This window comes from Canis lupus, chromosome 2 (assembly GCF_003254725.2).
Source record: "Canis lupus dingo isolate Sandy chromosome 2, ASM325472v2, whole genome shotgun sequence".
NCBI classification, from domain to species: domain Eukaryota; kingdom Metazoa; phylum Chordata; class Mammalia; order Carnivora; family Canidae; genus Canis; species Canis lupus.
In genome coordinates, this window is record NC_064244.1 from 77,127,437 (window position 1) to 77,151,513 (window position 24,077).

Sequence of the window (24,077 nt, forward strand, 5' to 3'; positions counted from 1 at the left end):
ATATTGGCCAACCAGATGGACCCATCCCCTGTGCTCCAGTTGCTCTCACCCATGGTTCCTTTCTAGGCTGTGCTGAGAGCATCCATTCAGCTGCCTGTTCTGACCCTGCATTCTTCACTATCTCTGGAGTGGCATCCATGAAAGAACTATCTCGTGTCTGGGGCCCTACAATGTGAACCCCATGTAGTTGTAGGAAGAAGAAGAGCTTTGTACTAGGATCACCTGGAACTCCAGAACATTCACAGTGCATAATCTAGCAAATAGTTTCAAACTGATTGATTCCCCAGATCTCAGTGAGGATTCAAAAGGTGAAAATTTAACTCCTCAGGTTCATAAATTTGTCTTCCTGGGGTCACCATCTGACCAGCACTTCCTTGCTTCAGGACTGCTAGTAGCTTTGGTTGAAGCCCAACTTCTTTGTGTCAAATTCAGGCTCCCCGATGATCCACTTCGGGTGCCTCATCCCATGTTACTCCTCCCCTCTTAACCCTATGTTCCTGGCAAAGCAGCGTGTTTGTTCCACCCTAGGCCCCCATGAACACCCAACTCCCAACCTCCTTGTCCTCTGGGCCCTTTCAAGTTTCACCTCCTCCCTGAAGTATTTCTTGATTCCTTTATCTGGTGTGAGGCTCCCTCCCCTGAACCTCCCCAGCCATATCCTGCTGTAATCACCCTCTCCATGATGGTTCTAATATCTCCACAGGGGTGACACAGAAGCCCTCCTCATTCTGCTTCTGTCCTGGCACTGGGCCCATAGCACACGCTCAGGAGCATCCCTTGCTTCATTTTTGGTGCAATGGCTCTGCTGTTCACTAGGTGACCTTAAACCTAGCTCTTGGAGGTCTCCAAGACTCAGTTTCATCAGCTATAATATGGGGATTAAATAAAATACCAGGGGTAAGGTCCCTGGCAAGGGAACAACACAAGGCAGAGAAGACATGAGGTATGGGTACCTCCCTCCATCTGCCCCTTCTCTGTCTCTTTTGCAGACTCATTCCTCTGTGAGGCTTGGAGGAGAACATTCCTCAAGGGTTCACCTCAGAACTTCTTACCTCTGTCCTAAAGTGGTTGATGCCTGCCTTGTTCCAGTGTATGAGCAGCTGACTCACACGTGTGTCTCTCCAGCTTGGCCCCAACCCCACACCCCATCCCTGAGAAAGCCCTTTGCATTCTCCTCTTGGCTAGCTCAAGGAGGCCTCAAGTCCAAGTGTTCTTATCCTGGGCATTATTTTACATAATCTTGGCTGGTTGATTAAAGTTCGTCTCCATTGTGGAGACTGCAAGCTGTGGACGATGGGGACCCAACACTCTGCACAGAACCTGGCATAAAGTTGGCATCTAGTGCCCGAATGATTGTTATACTTTTCCCTCTTTCCACCCTAGCTTGTCTGTTAATTCAAACTGACCTACCTGATGCCTGTTGACAAAGATCTCCTGCCCCTCCTAACCTGTACTCACACCTCCCGTCTGAATGAAACCTTCCCTGATCCTCTGTGTCCAGCCATTTGCCCACATCCCCCCCACCCCATTGTTGTCTCTAAGTCCTGACTCCAACACCTTCTCCAGAAAGCCTTCTTAGACTCACACTGAATGCACCTGCTCCCAACCTCTTCTTCCAGAGGGCCTTATGTATCAGCCATGCTGCTGGGTGAGTGCCCCCTCAAGAGCACTGATCGGGGTTTTCATGGTGGAGTGCCCAGTGGTCACATTCTCTTAAAGGATGTTAAATGGGATGCCAGAATTTGTTCATCCCTGGTGACCTAGAGCCACCCTCTGTGCCCTAATCACACTGGGCTGTCCTTAATGCCTGCAGGGAAGTCTGTTGATTTCTTGCTTATGGTGATCCTCTCCTTGGCATTGCCAAACTGGGGACACCAGTGAGACCATGAGAAATCTAGGTTGGCTTGGCCTTTGGTTACCCTGGCCATGTAGGTGGAGCAACTCAGCCAGAATGTGCTAGCAGGAATGCACTGACCCAGTATAAAGGACAGCTTGAACCCTGAGGTCAGGGTCCTGGAGGAATGGCTAAGCTGGAGCCCCTGGGTGGGATTCTACTGTCCTCATTCCTCCAGGGCTGACTCCTTTCCCTGTGGAGCCAGACCCCTGCAGAACCATAGTCAGCATCATTTGTTGATGAAGGAGAGGCCAGAGGACCAGTGCAGTGCCCACTGAGAGTGGCGTACAGTGAGGGACACCAGCAGGCACAGAGGGTTGCTTCTTCCCTCTGGCTCAGGATGACTTTGCTAACAGCACATTCCACCAGGCAAACCAATGGCTGGTGACTAGAATCTCTACCGAGAGCTTATTCTGGCCTGGTTTGAGGATTAGTCCTCACACTATTTTCTGCAAGGCCACAGACCCCTCATTACTTACCCCCCAGGTTAGGAACCTTGGCCTGTCTCATGTCCAAAAAGCAGTGGGGTCTGCAGTCCACTCATCAGAACACCCACTCATCTCCCCTTTGGCCCTGGGTCACCAACTGTGTGGGGTTGGATGGAAAGCAGCACTTCTCCTGCAGGAGGACGCTAACAAAACTGGGTGATGAGGGGACTGCATGCAGGTACCACATCAGGCCTCAGGGATCCTGCCCAGCAGCCTCTGCGTCAGGTTCAACCCACGATTGTACATGTGCATGTATGTGTGCGCACACGCATGTGCCCCTACACTCTTAAATCCCTGCAGGCACAGGGCACCCCACACAAGTACCCCTAAACACGTGAACATTTATACATGCGCCACTGCCCCCACCCCCTCCCCTTACCAACTTATGGAGCTCACTCCATACATATCTCTGGCCTCCAGGGACACATATGCCCCATACGCTCCCACACATCCTGTACACCACATATGCACGTGCTCAGCGTCCCCCAAACCCAGCTAACCAAGGGAACCTCCACGCTCTCTGCTTCCCATCCTGTGCAGGAGGGTGAGCGTTCAGCCAGTGCCCTCTGAGCCTCTGCCCAGTTCCCTGGGACCTGCCTGGGTTCAGACAAATGAACCCAGAGATCAGGGTCCTATGCCAGTAGAGGAGAAGAGGAAGAAAGCTCTGCTTCCTCTGAAGACTTCTAGAAAGACAGAGAGAGAGAAAGAAAGAAAGAAGGAAAGAAGGAAAGAAAGAAAGAAAGAGAAAAAAAGAAGAAAGAGAAGAAAGAAAGAAAGAAAGAAAGAAAAAAAGAAAGAAAGAAAAAGAAGGAAGGAAGGAAGGAAGGAAGGAAGGAAGGAAGGAAGGAAGGAAGGGGAAAGAGGAGTAGGAGCAGAGACACAGGAAGGTGCCTGTTGCGCCTGGAGGGGAAGGGGAGGGGAAGATTCTGGCCTCCACCCCACCAGGCTTCCACCAAGCCTCCTGTGCTGCGCGGGTGGTGCGGAGGAAGCGTCGCGTCGGACAGACCTGTTGGGGCTGCAGATGTAACGCCAGGGCTTCCAGCGGCGCTTGACGTGCTAGCGGACACCACAGCCACACTCGGGCCAAGTCCCCCGCACCCGCCTACCTCCCAGGACCCCTTCTTCGTCCTGGAGCCCTGCTTACCTGGCAGGAGACGGGGGCCATGTGTGGCACTCAGCCGGTGGCTTTGGGGACGGTCACACGCCAGGCACCTGGAGGGCAGCCGGCACGAGCCAGGCAGCCAAGGATGGACTGCCTGCAGAGCCTCCTGGCAGCCCCGGGGCTCCAGAGGACAGACAAGAGATGATGGGGACCCGGAGATGATGGAAACAGGTGGCTGGGATGGGAGGTAGGAGGGAGGCCGAGACAGGGAAGAGAAGGAGATGCGGAGAGAATCACACACAGAAGAGAGAAAACAGAGAGAGCTCCAGAGAGAGAGAGAGAGAGAGCGAGAGGGAGGGAGTGAGGGAGAGAGAGAGAGAGAGAGAGAGAGAGGATGTGAGAGAGAGAGGATGTGAGAGAGTGAGTGAGAGAGAGTGAGTGAGAGAGAGAGAGGGAGGGAGGGAGGGAGGGTGGATTCCAGCAGCAACATGTGGTCGTGTTCCCTCTCACTTCTAAAGCTGGAACATCCTGAGCCCCATCTTCTTCTGACCCCCTCCCCTAGTGCAAACACATCCCGATGCACACAAGCACACGTACTTGCATCTCCAGCGGCACCCAGGGGCACCTGAATTCCTCATATGTGCACCCACACGCACGCCCTGACGCCCACACACTCAAGACAGCCCAGCAGCCAGCCCCTCATCCTCCCAGGAGCTGGACCAGCCCTTACCTGCCCCAGAAGCAACACGTGTCTGGGCAAGTGGTCTCTTTGTCCACAGCCCCGGAGGCTGCCTCCCTGCACCCAGAGTTGCTGGAGGGGGTGCCCAGGGCTAGGCTCCGGTGCCCAAGCCCAGTGCCCGCAGCCCTGGCAGCTGGCTTGATGGATGCCCACATGGCGAGAGCTGTTTAGGTGGCCTGCAGGAAGCAGAGCCATCTGTTTTGTCAGAGCGTAACCATGACAATCACCCCTTGCGCACACCGCTGGTGCTGCTCCCCCCTCACCCCTTCCCTCCCCCTCCTCTGGAGCACTGGAGGAAGCAGGAGGCCACTTAGCAGTCTCTGCTAATTCCTGCTGGGACTGATGGGAAGGGCCTGGCCAGTGATAACAGGCTTGAGGGCAGCCCCTCCTTAAGGGAATGGGGCTGCCTCCGGGCCCTTCAGCACTGTGCTGTCCCCTCTCCCTGGGACCAGAGCAGAGCTGGCTCCCTGTCCTCTCAGAAAGTCCAAGCTGTAGGTCCATCAGGGAATGTTCCCTCCAACTTATCCCCTGAACCATGATGCACACAAGGCTCTAGTGACTGTGGTCATGGGCAGGTTCTCTGCCAAGACCTTTGGCCATGCCTGTCCAGCCTTAGAGCCCCGAGCCATCACTTCCTGCCCTTGGTCATGCAAAGCCACAAGGGAAATTGCTAGGCTTTTAGGTGCAACTCCAGGAGGCATCAGATTAGAGGTCCAGCCTCTGGGGTATAAAGTTGGGCCACCCAGAGAACCAGAGGCCTATAGTATCGGAGACAGGTAGATCTGGAAGCAAGAGGTCTTCCAGGGGGGTCTGCGAAACCTAACTTGGCGTTGAGAGTTAAGGATTCGGGGCTGAGGAGGTGGGTGCCCCCGGAGAACAGAACGGAGCCAACAGTCCTACCCGTGCACCTCTCACTCAGCCCTCCTGCAACCCTGAGAAGCGGGGCTTAATCCCGACGTGATGAAGACACAGCAGTTCAGGAGGTGAGTGACCTGCCCGAGGACACATGGTAGGAGGTGATGAGGATGGATTCAAACTCATGCCTGTCGCATTCTGACGCCTAGGAACTTTCCACTACACCTCGCTGGACTTTTCAAGCAGTCCCCGCGTGCCAGGCGCCACACGTGAGGCCTGGGAGGAGGGCATGCTCGCTGGGAAGTAGATGTGACGTCCCTTCTCATTTCAAAAACAAACCCAGAGAGGTGAAGTAACTTGCTCGAGGCCACACGGCAAGTGGGAGAGCCAAAATTCAAGTCCAAGTCTGAGTCGGTCTCTCCACCCTGCCTTCGTTCACCACGCACTTCGGGTGGCATCCAGGGCAGAAGGCTTATCCCTTTTCTGGACTCTCTGCCTAAGGAGGGTCAGTCTGAGGGTGGGACAGGGACAGTGGGCAGATGCAGTGAGGTGAGGGAGGTGTGAAAGAAGCAGAGATGTCACCTGGGGTCCAAGGCATGTGATCTCAGTCAGAAGCCTGAGAAGGGACAGTTTCACCATTAGAGAGTCACATCTTAGGATTCCCCAGAGCTCGAAGTTCCCCCAGACCTTCATGAAGTGTCCTTCTGAAACCCCAGGTCTTTCCCATCACTGCAGGTGTCAGCCAGCTGAAAGAGAGTCCCTAGAAGGAGAATTTTGGAGACTGGTCTAGAGGGAGGGATCTGGAGGGTGCTGGGCAGGGGGAATGGAAGGGTGGAGAGGGACGGGGGCTAGTCCGAGCAGAAGAATACCTGTGACTTGGTTGTTCAGCCTGGATGGCCTCTGAATGCCAGCTGGGGTGTCATAGCACAGATGACAGTAGAAGAAGTTTGGGGAGTGCGGCGCCACCTTTATCACTTGGGGGATGAACCCAGATACAAGGAGGAATCCACTTCAGCTCAGTGGTTCACCCACAGGGAGGGGAGCTTTGGGTCCGGTGCTAGGAGGGGGTGTGAGGAGTGAGGCGTGGATTCCAGGAACCTGGCCAGTGGGAAGAAGCACAAGGGTTTCCAGCCAACTTTCCTTCCACTCCACCGTCCCCTAAAGCCTTTTGTCCCCAACACTGTCTTAGCGAATGCTCGAATGCTCGTGAACACCCAGGCAGCAGGTGGCATCAGCCCTGCTTTGCAGGGGTGGGGGGCCGAGGCTGAGAGGTGCCAGGAGCCACTTTCCCCTGCAGGTAACTCACTGGGACTTCAGGGGCACAACTATTAGAATTCCCAGCCTTCCCCAAAGCCCAGTTCTCAAGCCCCATGGAGCTCAAGATCTCTGCCTCCCGTTCAGGCCACTTCCAGAGTCATCCTTTCTATTCAGCCGTCCCATGTCTGGAGTTTGCATTTGAGGACCAAATTCTTGGGGATTCAAAGTCAGCCTGGGTCGTGGGGATAAGGCCATATGGAGAAACGTGGGGGTGGCAGCAGACAGAGTAGCTGAGGCCAGGACTGGGTGGGGAGAGATGCCCGCCAGCCGGGAGATGTTTCCCAGAGCTGCCTTTGCTCGAAGCCCCGAGACTTCCTTCCTCGTTGTCTCGGGTTCCCAGGGTTGCTGTGACAAATGACCTCAAACTGAGCAACTTAAAAGAACAGGCATTTATTCTCTCACAGTTCCGGAGGCCAGACATCCAAAATCAAGTGTCCACAGGCTCTTGCTCCCTCTGAGGGTTTAGGGACGCAGCCTTCCCTGCTGCTTGCACCCTGCCTGGGTGGCTCCTGGTGATCCTCCGCCTCTCGGCCTTGCTCTGCTTGCAGCTGGTGGCTGGACCCTGTGTCTGTGTCACACAGCCCCACACAGGTGTGTCTCTGTGTCTTGGTGTGTCTGTCTCCAAACACCCCTCTCCTTTCTCTTATACAATCACCCGCCACTGATTAGGGCCCATTCTCATCACCTGATTACACTGCAAAGACCTTATCCCAAAGAAGGTCACACACCAGGGGCTAGGACTTGGACAGATCTTTTCAGGGGACACAATTCAACCCAGAAAAGACATTCAGAAGGTAATAGAGAAAGATGTGGGATGGACATGACTCCAAGAGGGCAGTGCTCTGGATTTCTAGAAATTAGGAGAAGAGAAGAAAGCAAGTGGCAGTATAATAAGATAGTTAAATGTGCACTCGGGTACTGGACTGCCTGGGTTCAAGCCCTGACTCTCTTATTTCCTGGCTGTGTGCCTTTGGGGAAATCACTTAACCTCTCTGAGCCTCAGTGTGTCCCCTCTGTAAAATGGGGGTACTCGAAGTGTTATTATGATAATTAAATGAGTTAACATTTGCAAAGCCCCTAAGATGGTATGGCTCTTAGTAAGCATCACATGACTGTTAAAATAAGCATTAAGTGATCTGCAGACCACTGTTGCTGTTTCATAGGTGTGAAAACTCAGACCCAGAAAGGGGAGATGATATTTTCTAGGTCACCCAGTTGGGCCAGCTAGGGTGCAGGGTTGCCCACGGGGTAGATTAAATCTCTTTCCCATATCTTGAGCAGTTGGAGAAATCAGGGGGATGGTCCAGCGGGGTGACAAGAGAGGAAGAGGTGGTGTAGAAGGGAAGAGGGGACCCCAGTGAGGACCGAAACAGTAGGTTCCTCATGTCCCCAAACACACACCTCTTTTCCCACCCAGCCCTCTGTTTGCAGAATTGGAAGCAGTCAGGCAACTGTTTCTGCCCACACGGAGGAAAACAAGCCTCCGGAGTGTGTAATCAACACAGTCTGGGTGAGAAGGGAAAGCTAGTCCTCCAATGACAATCAGGGAAGGTCTGGCTGGGGTAACAAGCAGCGGGTTGGCTCTTTCCCCAGAACACCCTGGGCCCGGTGGCCAGGCTGGGCACACAGTGCGTGTTAGAGTGCCCCTGTCTCAGGCCTAATTCCTGAGGGGGCTGGATGCAGCTGTGAATGGCTGTGGGGTGCAAAGGGGACCAGGTCCCAGCTTTGGAGGCCATGGGCTCACAGATACCACAACCTCGGCAATAGACTCATGACCTCCCTTTTCTTTACCTCCCCTCGACAACAGACCCCCCCGCTTTTCTTTACTTCCCCTCCCAGCCCCGCATCTGCTGCAGGAAATAGTGAAATCATCTGTGGTCGTCATATCCATGCTCTGTGCCCTGTCACTTGGCAGCTGTTTCTCTAAAAAGGTGGACAGAGCCCCCACCCCTTCACCTTGGCTTCGGGGCCCCATGACAACCAATGGGATGCTGAAGGGCATGACGTCACTAAAGGCTTGCAAAGTTGCTCGCCTGATGGCGCTTGTTCTCTTGTGCCTCTGTCCTCGTTGCCATGAGAAGAACATGCCCAGATTGATGCACTGGTGCCACGAGGAGGATGAGGAGCACACCGAGCAGGACCAAGCCCCACCCCAGTCAAGCCCGGGCAAGATCGGGTCAATTCTTAGCTGATCTAGAATAAATGCTTGTTGTGGTCAGTCACTGGAATTGATATGGGTTGGTTAGTGGCTTTTTCTGGCCATAACTAAGGGATAAGCTACCTCTTGTAGATTTAGTCTTCCTGATTGCCTTGTGAGCACAGGTCCCCTCTCCACTCCCTGCCTCAATTCCAGCCTGCTAATGGTTTCCTAGCCTCATACTGCAGCCAGATCTCTGTAATATCTGATGATGCTGATGCTTACGTATTTCCCCTTTCTCAGCCTAGCCTGAAACTTTTCAGTGTCCCTCTATGGCTTTCAGTAAAAAGTCCCCTTCTTAGCTTAGCATTCAAGGCCCTTTATAATATTGCCCCTGCCCTCTCTCTGGCCCTGCTCCTGCCCCATCCCCCACCACGTAGAACTACTTGTGGTTCCTTGCATGTTGGGTTATTTCAAACTCTAGGGTTGAACCAACCATGTTAATCCCTTCATTGCGAAGACGCCTTCCCTGTGTCTGTTTAGCTGTCTTCCACTTGTCCCACAGGGCTGAAGCAACAGGTCCTTAAGGAAGCTCACCCTCCCAGCTAGACCACCTGACCAAGGAGCTGTAGTATCCTGTGCTTAGTGCACACCCCAGAGTACAGGAGGTGCTCAACTAATACCATGCTGGATGAACAAGTGAATGAGGGCATGAACTAACGAGCCTCTCTCAAGGGCAGTCTCGTGTTGACATACCTATATTCACAGCATCGAATGCTGACCCCGATGCATATGGGGCTGCATGAATATTTGTTGAATAAGTGAATGAATGAACATGACCGCATCACCTCAGCATTCCAAAGAGTCACAGCAAGCTCTCCTCCCCGTGCCCCTCCCCAGAGAAGGTGGCAGTGGTGGTGGTAGTGGGAGGGGCTTGGCATTGAGCATAGTTGGGATGAAGGTGGGAGGGCCTTCAGGGGCAGGGGCAGTGGAGGCCATCTGTTCTGAGGCCAGGCAAGAGAAGTTGCATTGTCTGTAGAGAGTTAAACGCCTTCAGATAGACTGTAACCAGTCTGCTGTGTTTTATCACCATGCAGTGCTGGGCTCAAACAATGGCAGTGATCAAATGGTCCTTCCCCCTGGGCAGACAACTCCTGCCTCTCTGCCTTGACGTCTTGTTACAGAGAGGACATCTTCCTTCTGTCGCTGATGCTCACCACCCCCACGAGAACCTACCCTCCACCCCCCGAGAACATCCTTGGAGTGATAGGCAGCTTAGTCTCTGGGGAGAGGGACACTGGCAACCTCAGAGAGCCCAGCCTGGGTTATGAAGGCTTCTGCCATTCAGGTTACCTGCCAGGAAGCTCCTGGCAGGGCCATGGGGCACATGGCTAGATGGTGGCAAAGGCAGGGTTTGCACCCAAGTCTGTGTGCATCCAGAGCTTATCATCTTTACCCCTTCCAAGTCCAATCTCCAGCTAGTCCTCAAACTTGGTCCCCTCCTGCCCGCTGCTGACACCCTCGGGCTCTGGCTGAAGACAGGACCAGTCAGCCCAGAAGCTGCCCTCATCACCTTTGGCAGCATAAGCCTCAGAAAAGAGATCAGCCCTGGCCTCAGGGGCCAGTCTTCACCCAGCCATCCAGTGCTTACCTGCATAATGATACCTGACACGATCTCCTGGGGATTGAACCCTTGAGTTGGAAGACTGGCTGTGAGTCTGGTCCTATCCCTTGCTATTTGTGGGGACCACTTCCCCTTTCTGATACTTGATTCTCTTATCTCCTAAGTGGGGCTGGGAATTCCTATCTCCCCCTGGTGAATGGCAACCCCATCCATCCTGCTGTGCAGCCAGCTACTGGATGTTCTCTCTGGTTCTGCTGCCACCACCATTCCAAATCCCCCTCAGCTCCCTCCAGGGTGACTGCCATAGCCTCAGGGCCTTGCTTCCCCCTCAGGCATCTCTAGTCCATGCTCCATGCAGCTGCCAGAGTGAACTTTGCAGAGCATCAAACCCAATCTCGTGCCACCCTGATTAAGTCACCAGACACTTCCCATTACTCTCAGGATAAAGACACAAGTCCTCTGCACCTCAGCCAACAAGGACCGCCTGCAGATCTAGTCCCTGCTGACTTCATCCACTTCATTTCCACTCTGCACCATCCAGAGGCACTGTATTCCCCGCAGACCCTCATGGTCTCTGGGCCTTCTGACTCAGAGCTGCTCCCTTTCTCTAGAATGTTCTTCTCTCCTCTCTTAACGAACATCTCTACTTCATCAGGTGTCAGCTTAAGGATCCTTGTAGGATGCTCAAGTTCAAATTCCCTAATCCAGGCTCTCCTTGTCCTGAATCCCCTATACTTTGTAGACGTTATGGCACTTGTCACAACTGCAACTGAACATCTCACCATGGGGTCACTTGATGCATGTCTTTCTCCCCTACTACAGTGATGGCTCCAGGAAGGCTAATACCTCATCTCCTCTGGCAACTGTATATGCCATATCCAACATCATGGTGTCTGGCACAGGGTAGGCACTCAGTAAATATTTTTTTGAAGAGCTGAAGAAGTGAAATGAAATGAAAAACCTTTTTGAAGAGCTGAAGAAGTGAAATGAAATGAAAAACCTTTATAAAAAATATACAGAACGTAAAGACTGCTAACTCTGGGAAACGAACTAGGGGTGGTAGAAGGGGAGGAGGGCGGGGGGGTGGGAGTGAATGGGTGACGGGCACTGGGGGTTATTCTGTATGTTAGTAAATTGAACACCAATAAAAAATAAATTAAAAAAATATAAATCCTAGGAATCTACTTGGAATTATTAGTATATCCACTATACAGATGAGGAAACTGGTGATCACAAGGGTGAAGAGACTTACCTGAGTCTCCTGGCTTAGTGGGATGGCCAGGGCTGGAACCCAGACATAGCTGCTGGCACACGGAGAGGCTCAGTCCCTGCTTGCTGAGCGGAAGTGTGTTCTTCCTCCACCTCTGAGGCATGTCCCCTGCACCCTACCGCCTCTCCAGAAGGTGGGCTGCCTGGAGTTTGCGGATGGCTGCTGGCGGAGGTCAATGCTGGCAGGAGACAGCTGCTCTACCATCAGGTACTTGTTTCTTATTCATGCTCTGTTACCGTACGTGGGGCCTTGGTACAAACAAACAGGCAGCGACAGCTCCTGGCTTCAAAGCCATCCTGGGGGCAGGAACACAGTTGCGCCTGACCAGGGGTCCAGGGCAGCTCAGTGCCACAGGGACAGGCAGGTGCTGGGACAGATGCAGGCGGCTCGGAACAGGTGGCTGCTCAACAGCAATCAGAAGGAGGCAAGGAGGGATGCTCAGGGACAAAGAAGAGCTGAATTTCTGAAACTATCAATCTTGTGCCACTCTCCTCCTCCTCCTCCTCCTCTTCTTCTTCTTCTTCTTCTTCTTCTTCTTCTTCTTCTTCTTCTTCTTCTTCTTCTTCTAAACATAGAAGCGTCACGAAGAAGGAGAAGAGGAGAACAAAGGAGCATAAATTCTTTCAAGTGTGGACTGGAGCAATTCCATATGTTTCTTGTCCTCTTGCTTTTTTTCTGGGAGAAGAGGAGAATGCATTTGGAGTCCCTGCAATCTGCAGGCCAGTCTGAGATACTTTGCACATTGAGGACCTACATGAACCTGGCACTGTGCCAGATGCTTTCAGGCGCCGCACACACACACGCACACACACACACAGAGACACCCTTTCACGTAATTCTTTGGGAAGCTTTTTCTGTTGTTGTTTGGTTTGTTTCAATTCAACAAATATTTGAGTGTCTCCTCTGCTAGCCTCAGGGCCACAGTGGTGAGCATGGACACTACCCCTGGTGCTGTGAATCCTACATTCTACAGTCATGAGAGCATTCAGGGTTTGATAAACGCCTCAAAGGGGACAATCTGAGTGACATGACAGAGAGTCACTAGGGTGAGGGGTGATACATCAGATCAGGAAGTCAGGGGACGCTTCTCTGAGAAGGTGGCATCTGAGCTGAGGCATGAAGGTAAGGAGGGATCCAGATGCTCAGAGAATGGGGTGGGGGAGGAGCGGAGGTGCAGCAGGTGCAGAGCATGGGAGGGGTGCTGTGGGCCCCAGGAAGAGAAGGGGACCAGGCTGGCTGGAGCAAAGAGTGGCCCATGCAGGGTTGGGGGGTGCAGTGGGGCGATGGGAGCAGTGCCTGTCCCCGTGGAGTGAGAATTTTCCTCTTGGAGCAATGGACAATCCCTGTAAGATTATAAACTGGGAGAAATAGGTTTTTGTTTACATTTGATGAGGTTGTCCTGGTCATTGTGTAGGGAATGGATTCAAGTAGGGTGAGCTAGGAGAAGGTCAATGGGGGAGCTATCTGGAAATGGAAGTAGCAAAGGGTGATGGTGGTGGCGATGGTGGTGAAGGAGAGCAATGGTGGCTTGGTTGGGGGGGTGCGGGAAAGAGAAGAACTGAGGATATTTCTTAGGTTTTTTAAAAAAAGATTTTATTTATTTATTCATGAGAGACACAGAGAGAGGCAGAGACACAGGCAGAGGGAGAAGCAGGCTCCATGCGGGGAGCCCCATGTGGGACTTGTCCCAGGATCCCAGGATCACAACCTGAGCCGAAGGCAGACGCTCAACCACTAAGCCACCCAGGCATCCCTCTAGGTGGCAATTAGCACCGAGGACCCTCTCAGAGCGTCAGTTGTCAGTTCCATGACAACAGCAGCCACGCCTGTCATCGTCACTGCCCTGTGACTCCAGCACCGACAACCCAGCGCCTAGTATGCATTTGTTAAGTCATTATTAAGGATGGAAAGATGAAGATGCAAAGAAATCCAAGGTCATGATCTCTTTCTTCAAGGAGCTTACGTTACTCAGGCAGGGCCTCCTGGAAGCAGAGGCAGCTTCAGATGCTTAGAACCTTAGCCGCACAGACGGTTTGGAATCTGGGACCATTCTGATGAGCCAGGGATGACATTTGCCTTGGCCTCTGAGTCTGCCTTCACGCGTGGTCCAAATGAATAGGCTAAGCACAACTTGTAAGGAAGACAGATAAAGAGCTCTAGAACGAGGAATTCCAAGCCCTTTGGAAGTTTCTGTTCTCTGCTCTGTTCCAGATACACATTCAGCAGTTGATACGTTTGCTTTTGCTTTTCTGTAGGCTGTTGGGTACGTCTTTGCTACTGTGCCCATCTCATTGCATTCCGGCCCTTTCCTTTGGAGACGTCCTTCCTGTCCTCCTTCCTTATCATCCCCCCCTACCATCCACAAAATGACAAAGCTTTGCAAGGGCAGGGGGCTTTCTCTGATTTGTCATCATAACTCCAGACAGAGGCTGCCTGGGTGCTGGGCCTGTGACAGTTAATGAGCAACCAGTATCCCTGATAGGTACCAGAAGCTCGATGGGTTTATTGAATAAATGAATCCTTAGCTATGTATTGAAGCAAATTCTCTGAGGGTGTCTCTTAGGTGAGTAAGTCTCTCAACCTCTCTGGGCCTCAGTTGCTCCTGAACACAGCCTAGAAATGAGCTGCTGTGCCTGGTTTCTTCATATGCTCGTTCTAGCATGTATGAATTCATACATGTTCATTCAGGTGGCGTGGTGCTCCTGGCTGAGCTGAGGCTAATGCAGGCTGCTGAGGTGGCCACCAGCTCGGCTTGGGGCAGGGAGACAGGGTGCAGGATGATTTGGGTGCCAGTGCCCAGGGCCAGACCGGGAAAGATTTGTAAAGTGTGGTCTGGAGCGCTTCCTGGTTGAGGAAGACATTGGAAGGAAGAGTATGTTATTCTTATACTACAGAATAATCGAGTTGTCTGTGCACAGTCCATCAGCAGGCATAGCTGATCTTCTCCAAAATATCTCTTAGATCCATCCCCTGCCCCTGGTAAACCCCAGACTGCAGCAGCCTCCTACTGCTCTGCTTCCCTCTTTCTTCACCCCACAGAGGCGTGACTTTTTTTAAAAAAGATTTTATTTATTCATATCACACACACACACACACACACACACACACAGGCAGAGACACAGGCAGAGGGAGAAGCAGGCTCCATGCAGGGAGCCCGATGTGGGACTCGATCCCGCGTCTCCAGGATCACACCCTGGGCTGAAGGCGGCGCTAAACTGCTGAGCCACCCGGGGATCCCTTTCTTCTTCTTCTTTTAAAAAGATAAATTAAATCACATCCCTGCCCTGCTTAAAAAGATTTTGGGAATTACATCACACTCAAAATCCAAACTCTCACCTTGGTCTTGAATGACGCAGCCCAGCCTCCCTCTCCAACCTGTTTTCCAGCCACTTCCCCTCCCCTCAGGTCCTCAAGCCCAGCTCCCAGGGTCTCCCCGACACACTGCTCCCTCTGTGGGGAGCTCTCAGCCCCTCACTTTTGGCAGAATCATCTTAGACTCTTACCAGACATGTCACCTCCTCAGAGAGGTCCTCCCTGACTACTGATCCCAAGGCAAACCCTCCCAGTTTGTCTTAAACAGCATCCCGTTTATTTCCTTCGCAGCTCTTCCCACAACCTGAAATTCCTCCGTTCGTTTGTGTGTTTGTCATCTCCCCTCTCCAGGCCACAACCTCCTCAGAGAATGACTACCACGTCATGTCTGTTCCCCCAGGGTACCTCCAGAGCTTAGTACAGCACCTGGCACACAGCAGATGCTCAATAAAAAGTCACTACATGAACAAACCCTTCCTGTTCTGTGTGGACCCCAGCATGGCTCCAACACAGTGAGGACAGGTGGGGGGAAAGGGCTATTTGGGGATCTTGAGGTTTCAGCGTACGGAGTGCTGGACTGTAGCACCCTAGCATAGGCCTCAGCTTTCATCCCCCTCCCCCAAACTGCACCTGGGCCTTTTAAGGCCATGCAATGTGGCCTCACATGGATGCATTTGAAGGTGTGTGGTGGACAGCTTCTTCCTCTAGGACTTCTAGCAACACTTAAAGGGACTCTGTAGGATTCTGAGCTTCTACCCCAGGCAGTGGAGCCCTGAGCCTGTGGGATTATATATTCCCATTAGGACAGTTGCTCATGGTTGCTCATCTTCGTTGTGGCCCTTTGCTCTCAGCAGTAAGTGAAACTCCTTTTGGATTCCGTAAGTGCACCGCTGCCAGGCTTGCAATCCTCCATGCGAGAGTCAGGCTCAGCCACACTCCCAGAGTTGGCTCTGCTCGAGGCTGAGGGCCTCCTTAAAGTTCCATGACTTAGTTTTGGGGAAAATTCAGGAAGAGAATCATCTCTCACAACTGTTCTCTGCTCGCCCCACTTGGCAGACATTCCATGGCGGGTATAACATGAACAGAAAGCATAACCGTAACTGGTTTCTGGCGGAGAGTTTCTGGCCTGTGGCGAACTTTCATTTTCAAGGTGAAAAAGAGGTGGTTGGTGCCTAAGACCCAAGGGATGCCCATTTACCTACTTACCTCTTGGATGGCCAGACATACCCAAGGCGAACACATGTCCACACCAGTTCCTAAGCCCTGCTATGGGGTCAGAGGGAACAGCCCACATTGGCAGAGAGGCTCAGAGTCCAGCTAGGACATGATCCAAGCAAATGAAATCATGTCACTCTCCTTCTTACAAAGGAGCATTTCTGTTTGGGGTACGAAGGAGTTGGGGAGAGGCTGGGGCTTGTGGCTGACAGGTGAAGGTGGCCACAGGGGTCTTCTGTGGCATGGAGACTAGCAGCGACCGCTGTACCTTCTCAGTCATATTTCTGAGAACATATGAGCTCCTTTCCTGATAGACTTGAAGCAAATCATCTGAGCTCTCTGGACCTGGAAAGCCTCTTCTGAGAGTGGGGCCAATGATACCAGCCTCATGGGTGGTTGTGTAGATAGATGAGGTCAGGTAGGTCAAGGGCCTGGCACGGCCCAAGCTGCCCCTGCCCCTGACTTGGACTCTGCTCTTATAGCAGAACCAAAACTTTGACAGGTCACTCGCAACAGGCTGCCAATCCAATTTATTAAGTATCCATATAGGAATAGAGCACACATCTTAATGGTGCCCTCTTGACATCACTTGTCACGCTGCAGATAAAAACAGCTATGATTTCATGTGTACTTTCCATGTTCCAGGAACTTTTTACTTGTCAACAGATCTGCTCCTCACAACAGCCCTGCAAGGTAAGTTTTTATTACGATCCCCAGTTGATAAAGGAGGACAGTGGACTCAGAGGTGATGGGAATCCGAAGACACAGCCAAGATTTGAACCCAGTACATCTCCCTATCTCTTGGCATCATGCCCATCCCCCACCCGCATGGGAGCTTTCCATAACCTCCTTAATTGTGGTTCTCTATCTCCACCAAGGAAACTCGTGCCCATGGGGACAGTCTTACTGTCAACATGCAGACAGGCCTATGGATAGGAGTGATTGGTCTGTGGCTCCCCTCGGCTCTCAGAGGCAATTGAGTGCAATGATGCATTCCCAGCAAGGTTCAAGCTGGTTTTTCTCCCTCAAAGACTTTGTTCCTGTAAGGCTGAACCTGGTCCCAGTCCCCAGAGAATGGAGAAGCTTGATTTGGCATCCCCGGGAGCAGTCCAGGTCCTCCCAGGAGCTAGGCCGTTGCCATGACATCCACCTCAGTTCCTTTGAGGCTGTGCCCAGCCGGCATGGTCCAGATAAGCATCAGATCATGCCAGGCTGGTGGCAACGTTGCCAAGGGGATGCCGGCCTTCAAGAGGCTCTGGTGCTGTGAATACTGATGAGGAGCGAAAGGGACACAGGGACAGAGATTCAGAAGGACATCTCCCTCCCAGGGGCTGCTCCTCCGCTCCTGAAAAATCCCGGCCTGTTGATGCCTTCAAAGTGCCTAGTGCTGTGCCTGGCCAATGGTGGACACTCATTCATTCACTTGAGCAGTTTATTGAGCCCACCTGCATGCCAAGCACTAGGGATGCAGGAAGATAGTGAAGGCACACAGAACTGACCCTTGTGGAGCTTATATTTTAGTGGAAGAGGGAGCTACTAATTAATGTGACAAATGCCACCAAGTGAGCTCCATGGAGCTTGCCTGACACCAGGAATTTGACCTAATCAGGGAGGTTGGAAGTCTACTTGAGTTGAGATCCAAATGCGTGGGTGTTCATTAGAGGAGAAGAAAAAGCAGAGGTGGAGGGAATAGCATATGCAAGGCCTGTGTGGTGCGGATGTACAAAAGATGAGGGCCAGACCTCGCAGGGCCTTGCAGAGTGTGCTGAGGGATCTGGCTTTAACCTCAAGGGTGGTAGGAAGCCATCAGAAAGCTTTAAGACAGGAGCTGATGTGATCAGATCTGTTTTGAAACCGTCAGGTAGGTTCCGGGTGAAGATTTGGAGGGAAGGCCATGAATGGCTATGGAGAGGTCACAGGTGGTGGGGAAAGTGCTCAATCGGTATCCTGAATTCATTTTCCAAATCTGTTTCTTGTCCCCCTTCCCCATGGCCACCACCTTGTTTCCTCTCTTTCACAGGTGTAATGGGCCCCTAACTGGACTCCGGGCCTCAGGAAACAGTGCAACTAAAGAAAAGTAAACCTCTTATTCTCCCTGTATCTGCTTCTTGCTCCAGGTCCCTCTGTCTCCACAATATCATTACTGCGTGTTTGTGTGTCATCAAACATTAACATATTTACTGCACATGTATATGTGTCAGGCTCTGTGCAAACTGCTTAGCTGGCATTATCTCCACAAAAATTTTACAAGAAGCCTGCAAGGGAGATGCCCTTGTGCCCCTTGCTATAAAGAGGAAACAGAGCCAAGCGCTCATCTACAACAGGAGAGGCTGGCCTGGGTTGGCCCCCAGGCCCACAGTCCCTTTCTCTATGAAATATGTCTTGCAGGTGTACAGGGAATGGTTTATCCTGGGTCTCAAGGCCCTCAGGGGCTCAATTACTATTGTGGTCTTCATAACTTTTTCCAGAACCTGAGCCCCACTGCTCCCCCAGCCCAAGGTCTTCACATGCTTCTGGAATTCTCTGGCAGAATGGAGATAATCTTCATTTCAGTTCTCTATACTTCATAGTTTCATTCATCCATCCATCCATCATCCATCCATCCATCCATCCATCCATCCATCCAGGAAACATTCATTAGTGCCTACTGTGTGCCATGCCCTACTAAGCTTTGGAACTATACAGATCAAAAAGGCACGTCCCTCAAAGAACCCACAGGCCAGTGCTGTTCTCTGCCCACCAAAGCTATTGATGACAATGCAGAGACTTTAGAAAAATCTGATTTCTGGAATGTGGTAACTCGTCGAAGATTGACAGCCTGAAAACATGCCCAGAAAGCCCTTATTTTTCCTTCTCTGGTAAGGGCTGGGAAAATGCTGCTGATCTATGGGAAAAGAAATCAGCTCAGTGGTTGCTTGCCCCTCATGAGCATCGACAATTAGGTAACATCTTGCAGAGTCTGGGCAGTGTCGTCACAGTTGGATTTCCCCAGGCCCAGGCAGCTTGCTGGGATCTTTCTAGAGGCAGATTGTCACGTCTCCTCTGCCAACATCAGCTCAGGAGGCATCTCTCAATATCTCGCCCTTCCTGTTGACACTTCTGCCAGTGGGGTGGCGGTAGGACAGGCTCTACCTTCCTGAAGAAGCTATTGAAACAGCTGGCATGTATCCTGTGCCTTCTGGATACCAGGCTCTTCATAGGCCCTGTCTCTACTCCCCACAATGATCCTGAAATGTGTAGGAGACAATTCCCATTTTACAGCTGAAAACATAGAGGCTCGTGGAGGGAGGGCACCTTGCCCAAAATCAGACAGCCAGACAGTGGAGTGCTGGGTGGGACCCAGGTCCCCCTGATGCAAGCCTGTGTTGACTGTTACATACCAAATTGTTTCATAGCCAGGCAGCCCTGCCTGTAAGGGAAGCACTAGACAAAACTGTGATGTCTCCTAAATTTCTGATACCTTTGTTTGTGAGGATTAAGGAGGTCGGGGGGCCTCAGGGATACCACCAGATAGGGTGCTCAGCTAATAAGAAGGTAGTGTCTAAATGTTTGGAAACTGGAATCTATTTGCCTAGGTGAGGTTGTGGTTAGACTTCAGACTGGCCCTCAAAATCCCATTTGATCCCCCTAAATATTTGGAGGATTAGTAGTAGTGTTTCAACTACGCTCAACTGCCACGGTTACTGTAAGAAATACATCCCAAGATTTCACTCATGATACCAGCAATATATCTCTCCTCTTTGATGCCTCCTCCCCTCAAGTCACAGCCTCAGAGCACCCCTGAAGGGGCAAGCATGGGGGCTTAACTCCTTCATAAGGCAGACACCTCTTTGAACACCGGCAAACACTCTCATCTAAGACAAGGCCTGACACGCAGCAGGTTCTTAGTAGATTTTGCCCCAAAAAAGAAGAAAGAAAGAAAAGAGAAAAATGGGGGTGGGGGTAGGGGTAGGGGTGGGGAGGATGGCAGGCAGGAGGGAAAGTAAGAAGGCAGGAAGGAAAGATGATGTACAGACGGGAAGCAAGAGCTTTGCCCAGGTGTCTGAGGGGCTCTGAGCAGATGCTCCAGGTGAACCAGCCAGACGGGCCTGTGCTATACTTGGCCTCCACCTACACACTTTTGCTTCCGGCTGGCTGGCCTGTCTCAAAGATAAAGAGCTCTTTCCCAGACGGGGAAGGCAGTCCTGGCTGCCCTCCGCAGGGACACAGACACTGCTGCACACCAGCCACGGCCCCACTGAGCCCTGGCTGCCCATGCGGGGCTGTGGGGGCTGCCGTTGTGCCTCACAAGCGACTTCTTCCAATCCTGGGTGTCCATTTGCCCTTTCCTGATGGAAGCGACTTTGTCTGGCAGACAGGCATCGCTGGGTGTTGCCATGGTGATGACTATGATGTCACCAGGGAGTAAATCAAATTGCAGGTCTCACAGTTGAGCACTTCTGTGTCTGGAGGGTGTTAGGAACAGAAGAGCTGAGGCAGGGAAGCCATAAGGTAGGTCTGTAGTGTGACTGTCTCCCACCCCACACTGCACCCACCCCCGCTTTGTCTCCTGAGATGAGACTCGTGTGTTTATTCACTTATGCAAATAACTTTTGAGCACCTACTATGTGTCAGGCACCAAGATAGACACTGGGGGTGGATCTTGGGATAAGAAGACAATGTGGTCCTGTATGGTTGCACACCTCACAGTCTAGTGGGAGAGATGGGCACACAAGAAAGTACACAATAACACATCACTACCATTGTGGTTCATGCTGGGAAGGAAAATGCTGGGAGTGTGTTAGTTTGCTTGGGCTGCCATAACAAAGTTCCACAGATTGGGTGGCTCAAACAACAGAAATTTATTTTGTCACAGTTCTGGAGGCTAGAAGTCCAAGATTCAGATACAGGCAGGGTGGGTTTCTTCTGACGGCTCTCCTTGGCTGATATATGGCCATCTTCTCCCTGTGTCCTCCTGTGGTCTTCCCTCTGTGTGATTGTCCTAATTTGCTCTTCTTATAAGAATAGCAATCATTGGGAAGGGCCCACCCTAATAACCTCATTTTAACTCAGTTTCGTCTTTAAAGATCCTCTCGGCAAATACAGTCACATTGTGAAGTGCTGGGGTTTGGGACTTCAGTACCTGAATCTCAGCCCATCACAGGGAGTTAGAAAATGTCTAAGAGAAGATCAAAGGTCACAGGGTGGAAGAGGGAAAAGATGACCTCCCTGAAGAAATGGCACTTCCATTGGGAATTGGAGAACTGGAAGGGTTTCCAGAAGGGCAGGTGGGGGAAGACAGAGGGGAGCTTCTAGGTGCAGGAAACAAGTGGAAAGGCCAAGAGCATGGGGTGCCTGGCTCGCTCAGTTGGCTAAGTGTCTGACTTTTGGTTTTGGCTCAGATCATGACCTCATGGATTGTGAGATGGAGCCCTGGGTGAGGCTCTGGGCCTTGCGCTCAGTGGTGAGTCTGCTTGAAAGATTCTTTCCCTTTGCCCCCCTCCCCCCGTGTGCTCTTTCTCTCTTTCTCTCTCTCAAATAAATAAATCTCAAAAAATAAAATAAAAGAAAGGCCAAGAGCAGACAAGTGTCCTGATGAGTTCAAGGAGTTAAAAGACCAGTGTAGCTGGAGGAGAGTGAGTCTGGGTGAATGGTACAAAAGGTAGGAGGGTGCTAGATCACACTGCACACATTGCAGGCAACAGGAAGAATCTGGACTTCATCCTATGAGCAATGGGAAGCCATCAATGGATTTCAAACAGAAGAGCAACTTGATCAGAATGGTGTGTGTGTGTGTTTTTTTTTTTAAGAAGATATCTCTTCCAGAGGTTTTGGGAGGACGCCCATTACAGAGGCTATCATAGTAGCCCAGGTGTGGTAGTTTGTATCATTTGCCTTCAATTCCTCTTCCCTTCCTGGCCCTTAGGTGGTTTCCCTTTTGTGAGAGAAGTAATATTTTTCTGCCTCCTTATCTTTGGGCTTAACTGCATGTCTTTTTCAATAGAGTATAACACAAGCAGGGGCTTTTACTTGCAAGGTTTGGCTTACACTCTTATGCATCTGCTACCTGCCATGAGAATCTGCCCTGGGAAGCTGCTGTTCACTGGGAAATGAGGAGACCTATAGAGAAGACCAGAACCTGACCTGTAGCCTGAGCAAGTACTGTCCCAAATGACTCATAAGCCTGTCATCAAGAAAAATGGGTGTTGTGGCCAACCACTGAGATGGGGAGGTCGTTTGTTATACAGCATTATCATGGCAATAGCTGGCTAATATACTTAGCAAAAGATGAGGTTGGCTTGAATTAAGGTGATGACAATGCGACTGGAGAGAAGTAGGCAGATTCAAGATATATTTTGTTGTTGTCAACATACAAGTGGCATTGAAATCCTGGGATAGATCCACCCGGAATGAAGTGTGGAACGAGGAAATGGGACCAGGGATAACTCTTGAGATATCCCACCAACAAATGAGCAGTGCGGGGGCTGCCATAGCAGAACACCCAAGTCTGGGTAGTTTAAACCACAGAAATGTATTTTCTCACAATTCTGGAAACTGGAAGATCAAGGTACCCACAGGTTGGTTTCTGGTGAGACCTCTCTGCTTGCAAATGGCTGCCTGGCAGCAGTGTCCTCATATGGCTTTTCCTCTTATAAAGATAGTAGTCCTATTGATTTAGGGCCCCACCCTTATGATTTAGCCTTAATTATTTCCTTGAAGGCCCTATCTCCAAACATAGTCACAATGGGGGTTAGGCCTTCAACCTACATATTTTGAGGGGGGCACAATTCAATCCATAACAGGTGGCATCTCCTAAGTGCCAAGTACTGGATACAAAACAAAAGCTGCAAGACTTCTGAGGATTTAGATGGGGAAATCACATAGCACCATATCCAGCAAGGCGTAGGGATAGCTCAGATTTGAGGGGGCAGGAGAAATAGGTTCTTGATGGGAGGAATGGCAAAGCCATGTCTGCAGAAGGGTGCACAGGAGGAAGGGATCATCTGCCCAATTTTGAAAGCAAGCATCACAGAGGCTTTGAGGATAAATGAGTAGGAAACTTCAGAATTTCCCCTGGTCCTCTGGTCACCACCAAGGGACCTGAAAGTTATCTGGAGGTAGAGCCACCTGGAGACCAAGACACTCCCAGGAAAGTCTCCTTTCCCCATTCCTGCAGTCTAGCTAGGTTTTTGAGAATATCCATGCTGAAACCCCCCTCATTTGACAGCTCTGATAGGGACCTAGAATTGCCTGGAGTGTTAAGATGATAGACCCCTTAGCATCCTCTAAAGACCATGAGGCAGATGGCATTGGCCAAGAGGTGAACACAGAACTCAGGATTCTCCTGGAACTCAGATCTACAAGGAAGTCATATGAAAACAGTGATGGGGTCAACATGACTCACTCACAAGGCCCTGACCAGGCTTATACTTTAGCTCCTGCTGCTTGGATTCTTGCTCCCTTGTTTTTGTTTTGTTTTGTTTTGAGATCTGATTTGTTTTGTTTCAGTTTTTCCTTTGATCTGTAAGCTTTCCCAAATCTCCCCAATAAATTTCTTTTCTTTTTTTTTTTTTTTGCGTAAGTAAGCCTGTGTGGATTTCTGTTCCATGCAGTCAAAGATCCCTAACATCAGTCTTGAATGCAGAAATCTGACATGGTGGTATTTGCCATGGTGGCATAAAGAAGCTCTGGCTCAGAAAAGGGAGTTACATAAAGGGGAGTCCAACAACCCTGTGGGGAGGGGGATGTTGACCTTGTTTAGAGGCATTGCTTGTCATTCTCCCTTGCGATATCCTGATTATATGAGGATGAGACAGACTTCTCAGCTTGCCCTGAATTTCTTGTCTGTCCATTCTGGGTTGCCTCAGAGGACACTGCCATAGGGAGAAGGTTTCTGGACCCTGTATGGCAGCAGCAAATACTGGAAGGAATTAGAGCTTTGAGCAAAGGCACAGCCACTGGCGGCCCTCCTGATGGTCACTCTGGTAGAGCAGTGTACCCAAAACCACTGCTGGGGACCCAGGGGGGTATCGGTGAAGAGAGAATTGGGTGACTTTTTCAGGGCGATGGGAAGAAGGGGCATCAGTTACCAGGGACCCCAGATTCCACAATTTGCTGGCTGTGTGACCTTGGGTCAGTTTCCTC

General features: G+C 51.2%; 1 protein-coding gene across 11 annotated transcripts in view; it reads left to right on the top strand.

Annotated features, from left to right (window-relative positions):
• Positions 1-20,230: 20,230 nt before the first annotated feature.
• The window catches only part of PLA2G2C (phospholipase A2 group IIC), a 91,421-nt gene continuing 87,574 nt past the window's right edge, over positions 20,231-24,077 (top strand). For 4 of the 11 annotated variants that reach the window (XR_007408713.1, XR_007408724.1, XR_007408717.1 and 1 more), the window contains exon 1: positions 20,319-20,444. The gene's annotated coding sequence lies outside the window, so the exon portion shown is untranslated. Of the gene's footprint in view, positions 20,445-24,077 lie in introns of all 11 variants that reach the window. The other 7 variants (XR_007408748.1, XR_007408725.1, XR_007408726.1 and 4 more) reach the window with 7 other exon arrangements.